This window comes from Coenobita brevimanus, chromosome 92, assembly GCF_032717465.1.
Source record: "Coenobita brevimanus isolate Jiangsu-jjx chromosome 92, ASM3271746v2, whole genome shotgun sequence".
Classification (NCBI taxonomy): Eukaryota; Metazoa; Arthropoda; class Malacostraca; order Decapoda; family Coenobitidae; genus Coenobita; species Coenobita brevimanus.
This window is the reverse complement of record NC_137045.1, coordinates 21565739-21587168: the sequence shown is the minus strand read 5'-3', so window position 1 is coordinate 21587168 and position 21430 is coordinate 21565739.

The window sequence follows — 21430 nt, the reverse complement described above, 5'->3', positions numbered from 1 at the left end:
AGAGTGTGTGTGTGTGTGTGTGTGTGTGTGTGTGTGTGTGTGTGTGTGTGTGTGTGTGTGTGTGTGTGTGTGTGTGTGTGTGTGTGTGTGTGTGTGTGTGTGTGTGTGTGTGTGTGTGTGTGTGTGTGTGTGTGTGTGTGTGTGTGTGTGTGTGTGTGTGTGTGTGTGTGTGTGTGTGTGTGTGTGTGTGTGTGTGTGTGTGTGTGTGTGTGTGAGATCTTCGGATTCTAAACTGGATGTGAATATGTTATACGTCTCATGGGGCTAAGAACACACTGCTACACCCACATGAATGTTTGCCCCATCCGGAATTGAACCCCGGTCCAGATAAATGTCAGTCAAAGGCGCTCACCAGGACCAGACTGAACCCCTTTTGTCTGATAACGTAATTTTTATTTTTTTCAATCTCGTCAAATTATTTCACTTAGGACAGGCTTTTCGAATGCGAGGAGCTTAACAGAACCTTCATTAGCCCTTCCTCTACTGCTGGCTCTCCTAATCCAATTAAAACAATTTGAAGGTGATAAGAAAAGCACACTGGAGGAAGAGCTACAAATAGCATGTCCAAGGAAACGGCCCAGGCACTCCTTCACCCATCATTCAGGCGTCAACCCGCAAAAGCAACTGAAACTGATCGCCGTAACTGGAATTCCATTAATATCATTCTCACCACAACTCAGAGGGCACAAAAATATAGATTATAACTCGCTTGGGACTTTTCCCACCATGAAACAAGTCACATGGCGGTGGTTCACTCCCTCAAGAACTTTCCCATCACGACACAACGATCACAGAAATATAGCGAGGTGCGCCAGTGACCCGCAGACATCGGCTCTGACATTTACAGATTCGCTGTACAAACTGCGATTTATTTCTGTAAGAAGGACTTGTACAATGTGGAATCTTCCCATGTCTCTTGTACTCTGCAAATCTTTGTTATGAGAGGTATAATATCATGGCAGATTATTATTATTATTATTATTACTTTTTCTGTAAGGACAAGGGGGAAAAATTCATAATCCTCCCAATGTCTCCGCTCTTCCTGCTAACTAATATCTGAGGTAGGAAGGAGAACAGATCATGATCTTGCCTGTGAATCCGGATCTTCAGTGGCAGCTGCTGTAACACACGATAACGCTTGAAGAACACTTCATATCACACCTGCATAACTATTGTTGGATAACATGTGAAAACCTCTGCGCTTGGTGGCTGTGATAGACAGAACTGAGTGTGCCGTGTGACACCAGCGTAGAATTCGTATTACCCTCGACGCAAATAATTTCCTTGGAAGGTTTACAATGTTTTCGGCAGAACGAGGACCCTACCAGCACCTGAGGCCGCCACGCACTTTAACAAACAAAAATCTAAATCATGAAGAATTTGCAACCAGGAATAAAGAATAAAATTTTCCTTGTTCGTTTATACCAAAAGATGTTGTCAAATCATTAACTTTGTACGCTATTTAGTACACCAGACAGTCACATCGCTGTCAACAAAGTCCGCAGTCAGTAAAATAAATTCTTATAACAAAATAAATGTAGTAGTTAAGACAATAATAAAGTCAGTACTAACGTCGTACTTGCATAATTCATTTTGAAACGTACCTGTGATATGGGGTTCACAGACAATGATCCTGAGAGGCGCCTACTGATCAGAAACCCAAGATAAAGAGTGTGCATCTTTTCTCTACACAGCCGGAATTACTGACGATTCTTACAACACACACACACACACACACACACACACACACACACACACACACACACAGTAAAAGCCACCTCATATTATCTACGTACAGTTGAAGGTGCCCGAGACCAGGTACCGTGGCCCAGTACAGTGAAGGGTTAATGATCAGCCGATTTCCGTTCATGGCATTATATGACTGAAAAACCTCCAGTCACCTCTTGGGTTTCGAAGGTATGTAAAGCCCCCACTCCACTAGACCACCAGGCTTCATCAACAAAAGGCAGGGAATTTGCCAGATATTCACTGGCAGACACTGACAGGCAGCCATTCCTAACAACCTCCCAACAACCCTTCCGCTTCTCTAACAGCAACAGCACCTCAACTCAGACGCTTAATTAGTCTCCGGTGTCAGGTAATATCCCAAGTATTTATAACTGTCATCCATCCATAACGGCATACAGTCACTCTGAACAACTCCACAACAACCCTTCCTCCTCAGACGTTGAATTAGTGTCTGTGTCACGTAATTACTTCCTGATAAAAACCGGGACGTTCAAGGAAAATATTATGAAATTAGAAAACTAATTGTCAGTGACGGTAGGGTCGAAAAACTGGGCTTGAGTGCGTGACTTCCGCCTTTGTGGGAACTAACTTGGGGTTTATTTGCTCTTTAGTCTTTGTTCTGGGTATCGTTGTGGATTCTTTAATTGTGTTTCTGCGTCATGCTATGGCTGGTGAAATTACTGACTAGTTTATAAGGCTATGAAAATAATTAGTATTTTCTGTGGCTATGATAATACTGAATAGGGCTATGATGAAACATAGTAATTTATGAAGCTACGGTAATAACTGATATTTTAACTATGAGGTTAAAACAAATATATATTGATGCGGAAATGATAATAGATAATTTAGGAAACAATTATAATATGGTACTGTTTTATATGACCATGATAATACTTGATAGTCTATGAGGCGATGATAAGATATTTTGGAAGGCGATGATAAAATATTTTGGAAGGCTATGATAATACTCGACAGTTTGTGGCTATGATATTACTAGACATTTCACAGATTAAGATAAAACTTACAATTTAATGAAATAATTATGGCAACCGGTATTTTACGAGGCTGTGTTATGCTGATCCCATGAGACAAGAAACGGTACATAATTTTGTTAGATTTTCAATTTTCTCTCCTTTTCCGACCAACTGCATTTACTGATCACTTTCTCTGATTTCCAAGTAATCGAATTGACACCAGACGAAGCTGTGTCCAAAATCAATCTCTCTCTCTCTCTCTCTCTCTCTCTCTCTCTCTCCTTTTAATAGCAATAGATACAAAACTGATCGATGATACAGGTAATTTCTTTGAAATGTTCAGAGCTAAATATAACTCAGTACCATTTATCGTATACGTGGTCTACATTACAACTGCAGCATTATAGCATATTTTTGATAAATTTTCTCCATACTGTTTTATGCATCTTTAGATATTTCACTGAATTTGTTATATAATCCTGTTTTGCATGGGATCTGGCACACGTCGGTTTCAACAGCATGAGAGTGACCTATTGTATCCTAGCCATAATGATGTCTTTTATACCAGGCTTAATTACTGTAGCTTCTGTTTATAGGTGACCGATGCACGTCGCTCAGTGGTCTTCCAGTGGACTTTCTTAGTTAGCCTTATCCATGGCTCGTATTCATTTTGCTAATTAATTTCGTTGTTCCTCCCTATTCTCCCACGACATCCATTCTCCTTTCTTGTTGCCTCTTCTCTTTATACCCACTCTCCTTAATTTGTATTTCCTTCTCCCCTGCTCCTCCCACTTCCCCCTATCCCTGCTTTTCGCTCTCTAATCCCCTTCTAGTCCATCCCCCTTTTCCCTAACTCTCTCTCTCTCTCTCTCTCTCTCTCTCTCTCTCTACCGCTTCCTTCCACTTCTCCTCCCTCCTTTCCCCCACTCTCCTTCCTGCTCCTCCCACGCCGCACCTCCTCCAAGGCGAACTGGTTACTACACTTTTTCTACTTTCCTTCCTCCTGCCTGAAGGGTCGGGGGTCGAGGTCGCCAGGCGGCAGATAGGAGGGAGGGGCGGGGTAGGGGAGGACATGTGAGAGCAGGGAGAGGGAGTATGGAGGGGGAAATGGGGGTTAGAGAAGGAAGGAAGAAAGGAAGGGGCATAAAAATAAAACGAGAAAAGGGAGGGGTAAGGCAGAGGGAGATATGGGAAAGGAAGAAGAGAAAAGGACATGGGAGGAGGGAGAGAACATGGGGAGGAGGACGGAGACAGGTAATAGGGGAGGGAGGGAGGGGCAGACTTGGGAACTGGGGAGGAAGGAGGGCCAGGATGTCAAAAGGTTGTAAAGTGACTGCAGCTTGACATACAAAACATACATACAGGGATAATTTGATGCAACATGCGTGTGTGTGCATGGACAGCCTGATAATAGGGAAGAAATGGATGGATGAAGAAACAAGCATTAACAAGAGATAAAGTAAACGTAATATGCAGGCTGTGTTAACGTTCACACCCAGACCTTTCCGTTAAGTCCCGCCCATTGGTAGGAAAAGCTCTTCTCTCCGTTATATGATTTAGTCTTGTCTTTATGTTTACTGAAACTTTCAACCCTTTCATGATCAAGGCAACTCTTTCATTCCACTCCACCTAACGCTAGACGATTATGTTTATGCAACAGTGAGACAGGAGCCTAAGACTGTTGAGAAGAATCATGTCAAGTACTAGAATATTTTGGAAATACTTCAGGATCTAAATAAATTACACGATAAACCACGACGGAAATTCGCTGAGTTATCCTAGGCAACAGTGGAACTATTTCTCTAAGTTTCATTTAGATTTTGCAAATTAAGGATACTCTACCTTATATAGTTCTGCTATTGTAAGTACGAATAATGAACTGATGTGCTATTGAGAAAAAAATATAATTCAGAGGCAAGCGTTATATCTAGAACCATTATTCAAGCCGCTGAGGCCTGGCATCTTCCTGCTTCACGGTGTCCACTCCCTTATTTGGGTGTCTTGCGCTCACGAGCAAACACTGTCTGCCTGCCTTACTGACCTTCGTACAGCAGATCTGAATACATGTAAGTCTTCTTCCTTCTCTTCTTTTCCTTGTGCTACGCGTATCCCAGTCTGTTTGTTGCGTAGGTCTGAAAATACTGACCTGGAATGAAAACAGATGACTGTATGGCGCAACCGGGGAATGTTTCGACTCTTCTTGTCAGTCTCATTTGTATGTGTTAAAATGCTGCCCCCGCATATTGGGTTAATTTCAGACAATAGTTCGTCTGAAGTTGTCTCACCAACTAATTTTTCCTCTGTACCTTTCCTTCCTTACGATTTGGCGACATGCCGAACGAAATTCTGAGTGCTTTCCCTGCCAATCACACACACACACACACACACACACACACACACACACACACACACAATGCACACTGTACTCGCATAACGTATACAACACTCCACTATATTTATTGTACATTCAACAAAAACTTTCATCGCCAATATGCCTTCTGGAAATAATAAAGTAATATGATACCAACTTTTTTTTTTTTTTCCCCCTTTTCGAAGGTACGTTTAGGTACGAAAAATGCCACCGAAAGCACCACTCTAAGGACGAACCAGAGGCCAATATATTTAGTTATCTGCCTCGTCTAATGGGCAAAGGGTAGTTATTTATCTTCTTTGTTCCCTTAACAGCTCAATTATCTTCCATTTTAATCACCCGACACATTAATTAGGGATGGCAGTGTCACGAACTACATCAGGTGGTAATAATGAGGGTACCTAGAGCACTGGCAGGCAATAAAAGTGTGTGTGTGTGTGTGTGTGTGTGTGTGTGTGTGTGTGTGTGTGTGTGTGTGTGTGTGTGTGTGTGTGTGTGTGTGTGTGTGTGTGTGTGTGTGTGTGTGTGTGTGTGTGTGTGTGTGTGTGCGTGCGTGCGTGCGTGCGTGCGTGCGTGCGTGTGTGTGTGTGTGTGTGTGTGTGTGTAAACCACGGAAGATGGTCACCCTCAAATGACACCTTTTTCCATCCTTCCTAGAGCTAACAATTTACCTCCAAAAACAACAAAAACTACTGAGGCTCCAGGGCCAGTATTTATCAAGGACCTTAACCATCTTGTACGGTAAATACGAGTCTCCATATCGGCTTAATATTAAGAGAAGTTGTTCTGTTTCTCGTATAATTTCATCTTATTATTCACTTACGTCTTGTTCTGAAGTGTTTGGTAACTGGGTGAGTGAAGGTAAAAGAATTATTAGTAATCTTATATTCAGCCTTAAAAACTAATTAGCAATCTTATATCCAGTTTTAAAGATTAATTAGTAATCTTATATTCAGCTTTAAAGAATAATTAGTCATCTTATATCCAGCTTAAAGAATAATTAGTAATCCAATGTTCAGCTTTCAGGAATAATTAGTAATGTTATATTCAGCTTTAAAGAATAATTAGTTATCCAACATTCAGCTTTAAAGAATAATTAGTAATCCAATATTCAGCTTTAAAGAATAATTAGTAATGTTATATTCAGTTTTAAAGAATAATCAGTAATGTTATATTCAGCTTACGCTCAAGAGGATTAGTAGCAAAGAATCCGAAATCTGGCGACTTTGAGCGAGTTCCGTGGTTGTTCAGCATTTTTTCTCGTCTTCACCTTCAGGCTGGATTCTTTTTCCTTGCTATTAATCTTTCCGGCTTAAATCTCTCTCTCTCTCTCTCTCTCTCTCTCTCTCTCTCTCTCTCTCTCTTTCCGGCATTTGTAATCCTTACTTACACTTTCCCCACTTTCTCTTTCAAGATCACTGCCATCTTTATAATCCGTTTCTCTTTCCCTCCCCCTCACAGGAATCTCTCTCTCTCTCTCTCTCTCTCTCTCTCGAGTCTTCTATAACCATCACGAGTCAAGGAAGCCAGGTAAGAAGGATGACAGGCACCGCAGTCACCCGGGGTTCCTCAAGGTGTTCACTTGGGGCCTCATTACCAACGCATCTTACAGATTTTTTTTTTTCCCTCCACGGCCTCTTCCCCTTCCTACTTGCTTCTTCTCCCTCTAAACTCCTTCATTCCGATTATGTGCTATTTATTTTATTCTTACTACCGCCATACGATATTTTAAAGTATTAGAAATCACTCTGGATGTGAAGTAATTAATAAAGGTTGTTATCTCTCCCCTCTAGTTCTATCCTAAACAAAATCCACATAAAACGGCAATAATGTGATAAAAATGACGTTCCCGGTCTTAGGAGGTTAACACACAGGCTCCTATGACCTACTCTCAACTGCACACACAGCACTAGAGTTGTCCCGAATATGAGATAGTTAAGTAATTACCTGATCCCCTTGGAAAATAGATCCTTCCTCTTCTTACTTCTTTTTTTCTCTCAGACTTTAATACGTCCTTGATATGCTCGAAAAAAATAAGTTCAAGGCAGGGACACAATGGTAGCTCTGGTGGGTGGCATTTTAGGCGTCATGCGTTTACCTTCTCCACTAAGTCCTCGCTAACCAGGATGTGTTCCAGAATATCACGACTCTTTCCAAACAGTCCTTACTATATCCTGGGAAAAATGGTCTTCTTTATGTTGCGATAGAAGTTGGATATGCAATTTTCTGTACGATTATACTTCATACACTTAACAGCAAAATAGAAAGTTAAGTAGAGTTATATATGCTGAAATGAGGGCTTTCTGGATTGCACTTCTTACATCTTCTTCGACTTCTTGCCCTGTCCCCTCGACTCTAATAATATATGTATTTTTTTTTTTTTAGCTTATGCATGTTCCCTCCAGAAGAATAGGTTACTACTGGGGGAACCATTTGTAGAGACGGGATTATTTCTATTATCCTCCTCACAACTCAGTTTCTCTCTCTCTCTCTCTCTCTCTCTCTCTCTCTCTCTCTCTCTCTCTCTCAATAAAATCGTCTGAAAGTAGCATTGTTAAACTGACTGGGTTATTCTTTTCCTCAGTCCTCATACTTCCACTCCACTTCTCCTCTCTATGTGTCTTCTCTCCTCTGCGCCTCTCTTCTCCCCATGCCTTTCCTCTTCTCCATGCCTCTCCTCTCCTCCACGCATCTCCTCTCCTCCATGCCTATTCTCTCCTCTGCTCTCCTCTATGTCTCTCTTTTCCATGCATATCCTCTACTCTCCTCTCTATGCCTCTCTTCTTCTCCATACCTCTTCTCTCGTGTGCGCATCTCCTCTCTTCCATGCTCTCCTCTACTCCACGCTTCTTCTCTCCTCCATGCCTCTCCTCTCCTCCAGCCCGAAGCCTGACGAGTTCCAGACCTTGGTTTATCACTACCTGTCCCGGGCTGACTGGAGAACGGACGGACAGATGACTGACAAAGGACTCATGAACGGGGAGTTGACAGATGGAAAGATGGTGAACGGAGCGAACGGGCCATTAGCGGACTGGTGACGGACGGTAATGACGAATGGAGAGAAGACGGACTGAGAGATGACGGACGGAAAGAGTGATGACGGATGAATGAATAATGTACGGGGAAATGGCGGAAGGAGAGATGACGGACGAAGAGATGAGAGAGAGAGAGAGAGAGAGAGAGAGAGAGAGAGAGAGAGAGAGGGGGGGGGAACTTGGGTCCAGTGGGTGAGGTGGGTTGGTAGATGGATGAAGTGGGCTGGTAGGTGGGTGAGATGGGGTGCTGTGAAGGAATGAATGTGTCTAGTTATATGGATGAAAGGAGATGGCAAGGAGGTGAGATGTGCTGATAGGTGACTGAGCTAGGTTACTGCACGTGGGTGCAACTTACTCTGCTTAAGGTGATGGTGGGGGTGATTATGATGGTGAGTGAGTGTTGTACTGGGTGTTTGGGTGGTGATGGTGGTGTAGACTGAGAGGGTTCTGATGGGGCGATGGTGGTGGAGGTGGTGGTGGTAATGGTGGTGGTGGTAATGGTGGTGGTGGTGGTGGTAGTGGTGGGGGATACAAGGAGTGTCGTGAGGGCTGGAGGTGTCTGATAGCAATGATGGTGGTAATTGTGGTAGTAGACGAGACTAACATGAATGACTGTAGCAACGCTGAAATATTTATAATGGTGGTAGTGGCTGGTGAGACGCACAAATGGTGGTGGTTGTAGTGGTGGTGGTGGGGGGTGCAGTGGTGGGTGATGGTGGTAGTAGTGGGTGATGGTCGCGTGTCTTAACCACTAAGCCACAATGGGCCGCATTCTTGTTCGCTCGGAGACGTCGTAATGCCTCTTCCTCAGCGATTTATTTTGCCTGTTCTACCTTAATATCCTCTTGCATGTCAGTGATGATCATGAAAACTATGTCCTTATTAAAAAGATGTAAGTCAGTATACAGTGAAATATCAAATGCAAAATGAAATGTAAATCGGTAAGGAAGAGATGCAATGAAGTTTCCTGAGCCAAGAAAGTGCGACTAATGACACCGAGGGCAGTATTCTCGCTGCCTTATTCTTACCTAATCATTTCCGAATTCTGGTCTTTCATATACCCTCCTTTATTATTTGGCTAAACTTAGTCAAAATTAGAATTAAAAAATCATCAAGGTGTACTATTACGCCGTGCCTGAGACCACCACCACCAGGCAATGCACTGTGCTGCCTGAATGGTTGTGGGGATGAGGGAGTTGAAGGACGCCGCATCCTTTTAGCAGCCGTGGTAGTGCAGTGGTTTACGACTAGTGTAGAGCAGTTCCGGGTCGATATCAAGGTTATGTGGACAGTCTACACACACCAGCTATAACCAAGGCCATACATATAGTCCCATAAAAACCCTACTGACAGCTGTTGATAAGCAGCGTGACACAGCAAATGTATGTGCAAGTACCAATGTAGTGGTAGTAGTAGTCGCATCTCCTGGCTCATCTGAATGTAAAAAGAGCGAACTGAAGGCTGAAACTGGCCCTTTCCTACAGCCCTTTCGGGGGTGAAAGAGAGGGAGATGAGAAACACAAGCATAACTGGGAAGCTCCACTGCTCAGTTATAACAGTCCCACCACATGAAGGTGTCCCTATCCAGCACCAACAACAAATGTAAAATTGGGAAACACCTGGCTAGTCAGGGTATAAGGAGTAGACTGTAGCACCAGTCGAGCAGGGCAGTACTCCCGAGGTGGATGGAAAGCTGATGACAGGGAGTGCTGGAGCTCCCGTTTCATCAGCCCTCAGGACTAGTTCCTGACCATCCCCCTTTGCTGAACTTTTTCAGTGTCTCAGTTACACAGAGAGTAGGCCAGCATGCTCTCCAGTACAAATTTCTCTATCTATCTTCACCAAACTACATGCACAGTACACACTACACTTCCTATTCAAAATTCACCAAAATGGCGTCAATTCACCCAGCCTCGGAGTCCCCAGGGGGGAGGGGACCATAAATGCCCCCGCCATCTGCCCCTCTCCCGGTGACGACTCGAGGTGCCTGGAACCACTGTCTGACTCTCTTCTTCTTCATTTCTGCAACATTCGCGGCCTTTCATCTAACTTTCGCTCTGTTGAACACCACCTCTCCTCCTCTAAACCTCACCTTCTTTTTCTAACGGAGACTCAGCTGTCTGAGGCAACTGACAGCAAACCCTTTTCTGTATCCTCCTACTTTCTCTATACTCATTTCAAAGCCAAAGGTGGCTGTTGTGTATACATACGCAACGACTTATCTTGCTCTCGTGTTCCTGAACTTGATTCTTCTGAATTCTCCACTCTCTGGCTTCGGCTTTCCTGTCATTCTCTGACTAAATATATCTGTGCTGTTTACTTATCCCCTAATTCTACTGACTATCAAAAATTCTTCGACTATCTTACTTCTACGATGGAACACATTCTGTCCATTTCTCCTTTCTCTGAAATCTCTATTCTTGGAGATTTCAATGTTCATCACCACCTTTGGCTCTCCTCTCCTTTCACGGATCCACCTGGTGAAGAAGCCTACATCTTTTCTATCCTTAATGACCTAGAGCAGCTTGTACAGCACCCTACCCGTATCCCTGACCGCCTTGGAGAGAGCTCCAACATACTTGACCTCTTCCTCACAACTAATCCTTCTGCTTACTCTGTTAATCTTTTCTCTCCGTTGGGCTCCTCCGATCACAACCTTATTACCTTAACCTGTCCTATCGCTCCAGTACGGCCTGCGGACCCTCCAGGGAAACGTCGTCTCTGGCATTTTGGAGCCGCGGACTGGGAGGCCCTCAGGCAGTACTTCTTTGATTTTCCCTGGAATGATTATTGCTTCCATGGCCGTGAGCCATCTGAGTGTGCTTTGCGCATTAAGGAGGTTATTCTCTCGGGCATGGAAGCATACATTCCTTTCTCATATCCTTTGACTAACGCAAGAAAGCCTTGGTTTAATCACGCTTGTTCTAATGCTGTCCGCAACAAGGAGAAGGCCTACAAAAGGTACCGGAGCCAACCCACCCCTGAATCACATAATCTTTACGTTTCTGCCCGGAATCGTGCTAAGTCTGTTCTTCAGTCTACTAAAAATAATTTCATCCATACTAAATGCTCTCAACTCTCCAACTCGAATTCTTCCCGCTCCTTCTGGCACCTTGCCAAAAATCTTTCTAACAACTTTACCTCATCATCCTTCCCTCCTCTTTTCTACTCTGATGGTTCTGTAGCTATTTCTTCTACTGATAAAGCAGATCTCTTCGCACAGACTTTCTCCTCCAATTCCACCTTAGACAATTCCAGTGCTGTTCCTCCATCACTTCCCCCTTCTGACTTCCTCATGGCTGACATTAAAATTTCTTCAGCTGATGTATTTTCTGCCATTACTGGCCTCAGTACTAACAAGGCATATGGGCCTGATGGGGTCCCTCCTGTTGTTCTCAAAAACTGTGCTTCTGTGCTTACACCCTGCCTAGGCAAACTATTTCGCCTTTGTCTGTCAACTTGTACCTTTCCTTCTTGCTGGAAGTTTGCTCTCATTCAGCCAGTCCCAAAGAAGGGTGACCACTCCCAACCCTCCAACTATCGTCCAATTGCTTTAACGTCCTGTATTTCAAAAAGTTTTCGAGTCAATTCTTAATAGAAAAATTTTAAGGCATCTTTCCTATCACAACCTTCTTTCCGATCGTCAGTATGGGTTCCGTCAGGGACGCTCCACTGGCGATCTTCTCACCTACCTTTCAGACTCCTGGTCATCCTCCTTTCGGGACTTTGGCGAAAGCTTTGCCATTGCACTTGACATCTCAAAGGCTTTCGATCGAGTCTGGCATAAATCTTTAATTTCCAAACTGCCCTCCTACGGTTTCTATCCTTCTATCTGTGCCTTCATCGCTAGCTTCCTTTCTGGTCGTTCTATAGCTGCTGTCGTAGACGGCCATCGTTCTTCTCCTAGATCTATCAACAGTGGTGTTCCTCAGGGCTCTGTCCTATCACCAACTCTCTTCCTTTTATTCATCAATGATCTTCTAAGCTGTACATCTAACCCTATCCACTCATACGCTGATGACTCCACCCTTCACCTTTCCATTCGGTTCCCGCAACGCCCATCTCAACAGTTACTTCAAGAAACAAGGGATGAGGCTATGGCACACCTAATGTCTGACTTGGCTCATATCTCTGACTGGGGGTAAAAATAATATGGTTGTCTTTAATGCATCTAAGATTCAGTTCTTACACCTATCAACCCGACAAAATCTTCCACAGGTATACCCACTAATGTTTAATAATATTCAGCTTAATCCTGCATCATCCTTGAACATGCTTGGGGTTTCATTTACTCGGGACTTATCTTGAAAGATCATATTACATCTCTTGTAAAATCTGCTTCCAAGAGATTGGTGTGCTATTTCACCGCTCTTTCTTTACCCCTGCACAATTGTTGACTCTATACAGGGGTTTTATCCGCCCCTGTGTGGAGTACAACTCTCATGTGTGGGGAGGCTCCCCACATACAGCTCTTCTCAATAGGGTGGAGTCAAAGGCTTTTCGTCTCATTAACTCTCCTCCTCTTACTGACTCCCTTCAACCTCTGTCTCTTCGCCGCACTGTTGCATCTTTATCTCTTTTCTATCGCTACTTTAATGGTCACTGCTCCTCTGAACTGTCTGCTTGCATTCCTCCTCCTCTACGACGGGCGCGTAGCACCCGTCTGGCAGCAAACTCTCATCCCTTTTCTGTCCAACTCTCTAATGCAAGAGTTAACCGTTACTCCCAGTCTTTCATTTATGCAACAGGTCAGCTCTGGAACTGTCTCCCTCTGTCTGTATTTCCTTCTGCCTATGATCTCCAGTCTTTCAAACGTAGTGTGTCCAGGCATCTCAAAATGATCGGATCTTGAATTTGGCTCTCTATTGTATTTTGTTTTTCTCTTGGAGGGAACTGTTACTGCGGGCTCATGGCCCTTGGTTCCTTCTTCCTCGCATAAAAAAAAAATAAAATAAAAAAAAAATAAAAAAAAATGCAATCAAAAGTCAAGGAAGAGGTATCAGGGCGCCTTCTAAGTCCATAAAATACTGATGATACGACTGAGGACGAAGAGGGTAAACGTGAGGTGAAGGTGGCATTGGGTAATAAAAGAGGGAGGAGAGCGTTAAGGAACACGGACATCCAGAACATAAACCTGCAACTGGACCCCTCCCCCCCACACACACAAATCCGGGAGCACCACTGGCAGTCATCCATCAGTCACCACAAAACAGCTGAAAAGATGTCTGTTTCAAATCTAGATATCCATTTTTTTTATTTCTCGTGGAAGCCTACAAGCGCCTTCAAACTATTTTCTCTTGTTTATATGGCACACTTCGTTTTATAATGCGATCTGGGACCATTATCACACGAGACCCTAACCAATTTATCAGATTAAGAAGCCTCCATAAGACAGAACTACTATCAGATAAAACCTCGCTTGGTTGTACTGTACGTTTCCACTCTGATATTCACTGTAATTAAGTTCTTACGTATTTACCACCCGTATGAGTGACTAAAAGAGGATTAGAGTCAGTTTGATGCAGACCTTAAGCCTTGGAAGCTTTATAAATAAGGCCCCTGGTTTGCTTCCACAATAATTAAGAAAATACATCATTAATACACAATGTGATAACAAAAACGCTTACTGTGCAGCTACTGTGGAGAGAGAGAGAGAGAGAGAGAGAGAGAGAGAGAGAGAGAGAGAGAGTGCAGCTACAGTGTTTATAGTGCAAAAGTAAAGATATAGTTGATGATTTTCTCTGGGTTGGTGTGGCAGCGTCAACTACTCTCCCCCTCACTCTCCCCTCACGCTTCCTGACACTTTCAGGCTTAATGAGCCCGGCCAGTAATCAGTTGCTTCTCGTTTGATACACGATACCGTTATAGAAAGACATACATCATATCTTATTTAAATAACCTTTGCAATAAGTATGAATGTTAATTTGCAACAATGAACACACTTCTTGTAACAAGAGTCATGAATCATCACATTTTTAAAAATTGTCTTATACCACACTGCTTCGAACTGTTCACATGGAAGAATAATATCCACACATCAAATCTGTTTGTACCAAACCCTGATACGATCCATGTCGGACGGAAACTGCTGTATTATCCCAATAAATAAAATTTCTTCCAAAAGCAACTGCTGTCAGGTACTTTGTTCGTGGCGGACCAAGACATACGAGTCAACTGTAACTTCAGCCATCAAACATTACCGTTTAGTTAGTGTTGTGACACATCTTCACTAGGCCCCTTGCCGGCGTTCACCACACTTCTACCAAAGTTCAAGAGATACAGCCACCCACTGGATGTAAAAAGGAAGACCATGACAATATAATTTTCTGGAAAAGTACTGGGAGAATATTATCTCAGATGAATCAGGCAAATGTTCATATACTGGTCGCTGTAATACTGCCTCTGGCACGAGACCAGGAGATAATAAATGCGCATAAAACAATTCTTACCATTAGGAACAAAATTGCTTGCACCACATCAATATTTTAATACCAAGTAGAACGAGTTAGAACGACACCACAAACAAGGACAAAAAAAAAAAAAAAAGAGCAATGGATGAAGATTCTATGTTTACAGCTTCTCATTAAGATGAAAATTCTAATATATTTTTACTCACGATCAGATTCGGTTCTTTATGACCGAACTATGATGTGTACCGTAAGGTTCTGGTGTTGTAATCCCTTACTCCGCGCTACTGTGTGTTTTACATAAATCTGTATGGGGGAACATTTGATTTTCCAAGCAATATATACATATAACACATCAAATAGTGAGTTACGTGACGACCTGTATGTGGTGCTGTTATTATACTCAGTTGGGACGTCCCAGGCAGACAAACTAGGGACTCCCAGGGATCGTTTCTGCTACATTATACTACGCTGCGTTAGGCCTGACCGACACAGCATCTAATTAAAGAGAGGAGCCAGAGACCTCGCCGACCTGCCCTTGCCTCGACCTCCCTCCCGGCTAACAGTGGACTCCCGCACAACAAATGACGATCGACACGCCATATGTTCACGCCCGCTCAGCCTCTCGCGAAGGCTGGCTGTTCCTATACCTAACTCGGCCTGTGCCTTTATCTAGCCAGACAAAGCTTTTGTGTGAAGGCAGTTATAGTAATAAGGATAAGGCATGTGAAGTGTTCGGCTGGGGAAGGATGTTGTGTGGAAGGAATGGCTCGACTTATCGTATCGATAAAACGATCTCGTGTACAAAATATGGTATGTAATGAAAGGAGACGTTTGGCTGTAGATAACGTATCTGACAGCTTCAGTTGGTGCTCTTCGAGTTATGAACATGTCATCATCAGTTGATATGGACTCCAACATATGAGATGATTACCAATATTTGGCTGAATATCTACAATTTATACGAATATAACAAATTACATAACATTCTTGGGGTCCTGAGACTCACTCAGCTGAATACAATCGTCTGACGTTTGCTAGACTAAAATATTAGAGAAGTCACGACCATGATGAGATTAACTATTTTGCTGTAATCCCGAAGGACGTGAAAAGTCAGCCACAGCTTCATATCACTATAAAATATGATTATAAACTGAGACACCGATATAACTTATTCTTTAACGGGGGAGGATGTAAGTGCTTGAGGTAGTCCTGATGACAGTAACAAGAATTCTTTCGTATAACCCTCAAACATCAATCAAATGAACAAGTTTTCAATAATCTCTCCACTTACGTCCCTCTCGGTGTGTAACGCAATTTCTCTTTTCCACCTGAACTGTCACACATAAACCAAACTTTCGCGATGCTCCTGGGTTGTGGTGACTGAACAGAGAATGCCCAGTGCCTCCCCTTCCCTCCCTTCGGCTGAAAACGGATGCATCTGTAATGAGACCTCTTCCAATAATTTATCTCCTTCAGCCAGAGAACTTCAGTGTTGTTAAAGTGTGCTAATACCATACGTTTTTATTCAGACCTGGAGAGCTGCCTGATATGGAAGGGGCTGAAGGCTCTATCTAATCCATCTTGTCTGGTAATTCTCTCCCAAGGTTAATGATGATGTGTGGAGTTAACATGAATTCAGTTAAGTAAGTCGTCATCCTACTGAAAGCAGAATTAAGCATTATCTTCTGTGCATCAGTTGTGGGGGTCAGTGCTAAGGAGCGGTAAAAGTAAGTAGTGTTGAGAGAGAGAGAGAGAGAGAGAGAGAGAGAGAGAGAGAGAGATGAGGATGGAGAAAAAAAAAAACAGTGTAATGGAGGCCTGTAAGAGAAACGAGAATAAACATGAATTTAAATACCATATAATTAAAGAATGTGAGAGAGAGAAAGTGTGAACGTGAGGGCTGAAGAGTCACACTATCGTGACCATGAAATAGGATACAAAAACCCACACTGGCAGACGAAAAAAGATGTATTCCAAACAGTTTCGGCGACAACTGTCGCCCTCTTCAGTGGATCTACAGACCACTCTTGGTGTGTAGATCCACGGAAGAGGGCGACAATTGTCGCCGAAACTGTTTGGAATACATCTTTTTTTGTCTGCCAGTGTGGGTTTTTGTATCCTACGTGAACGTGAGTATGAGAAAAACTGTATCGTAACATGAAGGACAGTAAAGAGAAGTGAGAGCAGTAATAAAGAGAGAAGTAAAACTAGATAAAATGAGAGAAATTGAGAGAAATTAGGATGCGAGGACAGAGGTGAGAAAGGAGAGAAAGTGAGAGAGAGAGTGAGTTAGCGAGGTGAGGGTGGAGTGGTGTGGTGATGAGGGCGATGGGCAAGATAAGAAAGTTTAGTGGCAGCAGCCTGACCACAAACACCACGATGCTCATGCCTAGTTCATTAGTGCAAGGGGTGGCTGAGTTAGGGTAGGGTAGGATGGGGTAGGGTAGAGTAGTATAGGGTAGGGTAGGGTAAGGTAGGGTAGGGTAAGGTAGGGTAGAGTAAGGTAGGGTGGGGTGGGGTGGGGTGGGGTAGGGTGGGATAGGGTAGGGTAGGGTAGGGTGGGATAGGGTAGGGTAGGGTAGGGTGGGCTAGGGTAGGGTAGGGTAGGGTAGGGTAGGGTAGAGTAGTATAGGGTAGGGTAGGGTAAGGTAGGGTAGGGTAAGGTAGGGTAGGGTAAGGTAGGGTAGAGTAAGGTAGGGTGGGGTGGGGTGGGGTGGGGTGGGGTGGGGTGGGGTGGGGTGGGGTGGGGTGGGGTAGGATGGGATAGGGTAGGGTAGGGTAGGGTGGGATAGGGTAGGGTAGGATAGGGTAGGGTAGGGTAGGGTAGGGTAGGGTAGGGTAGGGTACGGTAGGGTACGGTAGGGTGGGGTAAGGATAGATCAGAACAACGAAAGTGTAAATTTAACTAGCATAAAACCCTCAGCTCTATAACTGACTCATAAAAAATCATGAAGCGTTGTCCTGAACAGAATTCTAGAAATATGTGATCATGATAAAGTTAAAAGTAAGTTCATTAACACCTACGACCTATAAACCAATCATAAACCACAATCTCTCTCTCTCTCTCTCCACATCTGCCTCTTCCAATAACTGTCTATCTCTCGTCTATCACATGCTAAAGTCAGTCGCAATGAAAATATCTCTCATGAACTCCAGTATTATATTCAGGTAAAGCCAGACGATTTTATTAAGCTAGGAGTGAGTTACGAGAGCCTGGGAGTGTTTATACCGTCACCACAAACCCCTTCATGATTGGAACAACTCTAGTATTCCATTCCAGCTAGTGCCAGACGATTGTATTCAGCTGAGCGGAAGTCATAGGAGTCTGTGTTAGTTTCTTATTCAATTTCCGTGGCATCCTGGTCGTCCCGCGCCGCGTCCTTGTGTCAGTGCCTTCTCATCGCCGACCCTCATCACGTCCCCGACACCTCTCCTCTGATACCGTCATGCTGGATAACCATCGGGGTCACGAGAGGTTAGGTGAGAGAGAGAGAGAGAGAGAGAGAGAGAGAGAGAGAGAGAGAGAGATTAACCGCTTCAGTCAGATTATCATTTCATTGGTTTATTCTTGCTCTCTCATTGCAGTTTTCGTCAGATTAGAACAAGCTTTTCGGACTGGAGGGGTTAAATTAAAGGCTTCATTATCTCCCTGAATTGTACAACTTCCCATGATGAAAAAAACAGTATGAAGGAAGCAAGAACGAAATACCAATGAAGTTCTGGGAGTGAAGGAGCCAATGACACGCCTTTATTTTCAGATGATCCCTTGCGCCTTGATGAATCTAGAGCTGTGTTCACCTGTCATCTTTCTCTGACCTATCTTTTTCCTGTACTGACGCAAGGTTATGTAAGGAAGTGTATTTACCCACGAGGCAACTGACTCATGCTCCATCTTTTAAAGGACAGTTCAAAGCCTTTCTCTTTTCGAGGACCTATGACCCGGGAAGAGGTGTTGTGACGGACGATTATAGAGTTTAAATTGTTGCCACTTATGCTGACTGAAATTGTACATACATGAATATTATTATTATTATTATTATTATTATTTTTACTGTAGAAGTGCTGAAAGTGACTCGTGCGCTAGTGAATTCCTTACTGGAAGAACTGGGGCTTTTGAGGAACAAGAGACCAGATTATTATTATTATTATTATTATTATTATTCTTATTATTAGTAGTAGTAGTAGTAGTAGTAGTACTAGTCGTGGTAATCACCAAATCGTGGTTGCAAGAAATTTGACCAGCCGTAGTTACAAGGTAGGAATGAATCTCCTTGGCTGCTGATTAGATCACCCCTTCAGCCTAACTACGTATGGCCTGCGTCAGTTTAGAACAAAAGCGCTATAGTCAATGCAGTGTCTGAGGCGTGGAATGTCTGTTACCATGACAACCATAGAAACAAAACAGGTGGCTAAAGTTACAAAAAGGAACACGCATTTGGGAAGGAAGAGATGTGTGAACTTGGAGGAGGGGATGTGAAGGGAGGGAGGAGGGAGAGAGGAAGGAGATGGAGAACAAGGATGGCAGGGGAAGGGTTAGGGGGTGAGGATACAGAGGAGTAGCACGAAGGAAAACAAACAACAGACCTATTGTTTTCTGCTTGTTACAGGTTGGGTTGTAAATGACGTAACTACTCTATGGGTCAAAGACAAGGATAGCCAAGCAGGTAGATGTGAGGAAAAGCGTGGAGGAGGAAGGAGGAGAAAACTGGAGAGAACAAGGAAGGAAGGAAGGAAAAGGGAGAAGGAAGAAAGGTGGGAGGGGTGAAGGAAGAAAGGTGGGAGGGGTGAAGGAAGGAAGAGTGCGGGGGAAGAAGGTGGAGAAGAAAACTGGAGAGAACAAGGAAGGAAGGAAGGAAGGAAAAAAGAGAAGGAAGAAGGGTGGGAGGGGTGAAGGATGGAAGAGTGCAGAGGGGAAGAAGGTGTGAAAAACGAAAGCTCAAATTAATGCCTGCTGACTAAAAGCGGGTAATTTAGGTGAAGGATCAGTTTTATCAAGTCCCAATAACCCTTCACACTACGACACATGACCGTCGAATTTACAGTCCCGTGCCCACTACACTTCCACGGACAGGCTGGGATCTCATGGCCGTCCTGGGAATCGAGTAGGGGGAAGACTTGTGGAATGAAAGGTGGTGGGCTGTTGAGGGGAGGGAGAGAGGGAGAGAGGAAGGAAGGAAGGAAAGAAGGATGGAAGGATGGACAGAAGGGAGGAAGGAAGAAATAAAAGTATATGAATAAATGAATGAATGAAGTAATGAAGGAAGAAAGGAATGTGGAAAGAAAGGAAGAACAGATGGAACGAGTGTGAAGAATGAAGGAGGGAGGAGCGGGATGAAGGAAGAGAGCACGAGAAGGAGGGAGGGAGGGAGGGAGGGAGGGAGGGAGGGAGGGAGGGAGGGAGGAAGAAAGGAAAGAAGGAAGGCTGGAGGGGAGGAGCAGGAAGGAGGGAAGGAAGGAAGAGAAAAGGAGGAGGGGTAGATAAGAAGGAAAAGGAGAGGAAAGTAAGAAGGAGAGATGCAAGGAAGAAAGGAGGGATGTGGTAGGAAGGAAGGAAAGAAGGAAGGAAGGACTGTGAGGTAATGACAGGAACCACAACAAAACAAATGACTGGCGTTGGTAACAAGGTCATGTGGTCGTGTTAACAGGTGTGTGTGTGTGTGTGTGTGTGTGTGTGTGTGTGTGTGTGTGTGTGTGTGTGTGTGTGTGTGTGTGTGTGTGTGTGTGTGTGTGTGTGTGTGTGTGTGTGTGTGTGTGTGTGTGTGTGTGTGTGTGTGTGTGTGTGTGTGTGTGTGTGTGTGTGTGTGTGTGGTGCATTCCCATTTTCCTAACTGTGTACTACGAATTTATGATCGAGTACGTTACTGGTCACGCGTCTAAGGCAACAGTATAGTATTGTTGCAAGAATACAGTTCGTTGAGGCACTTAACCATTTACCGCTTAGTGGCACAGTATTTGCCGTTCGGGATCCTTTTCAGAGGAAGATAAGAGGGGGAGGCTTCAAAACTATGTCTCGGTAGGTGAGAGGCGGTGCACATACAGTAAATGCAAACCCTGTAAAACCTCACGTGTAGCGATTTCAGGCAGTTATGGGTTAATGTACGAGTGTATTAATGTGCATGTGTGTGCAATAATGTGTGTGTGTGTGTGGGTGTGCTAGACTGTGTACACGTGTGAACTATAATATCGCGTGCATGGCGTCACCTGTCACCTTTTTACTCTGGTGGGATTAATACTGCAAAGGAAACTCTCTCTCTCTCTCTCTCTCTCTCTTATATCTATCTATCTATCTATCTATAATATCTTATTTCCCCCATTTCCTCTGTCGTTATTTCTATCTGACTTTCTGAAAAATATAGTCTCACTTCTTCCACACACCTCTCTCTCCACCACCTCCACCAATCACTCACTCATTCCACCCCCCTATCACCACCTTTCATCATCATCATCATCATCATCACTTTGCCTATCATCAACATACTCTTTACTCCCACCACCTTTCCTCTGCCACCCTTCTTCAACCATAAATAACACACAAATAACAAAAAACAAATTACTGGGTGTACGGAACCCGGTGCACCGGCGGAAAAACGAAGAACAAAAACAAACAATGCACACCAGTAATATGAAACTGGCGGAAAATACCTCTTCTTCAAGGCAACACCTCACAAAATCACTGAAGCAAGCCTTGCATTACCTGATTTGTTGTCTATTTTGGCATTTTGCAATATATATGGCAATTTTTTCCGTCTCTTAAAAAAATATATATATAGAATTGGCCCTAAAAATTACTACACCACTTTTTATGACCGAAAACTTTAGTTCCAATGAACGATGTAGGCCTCGTCAAGGTCGGCGTATCAGTAAGTTTCGTGTTGGTTTCTCCCCAAC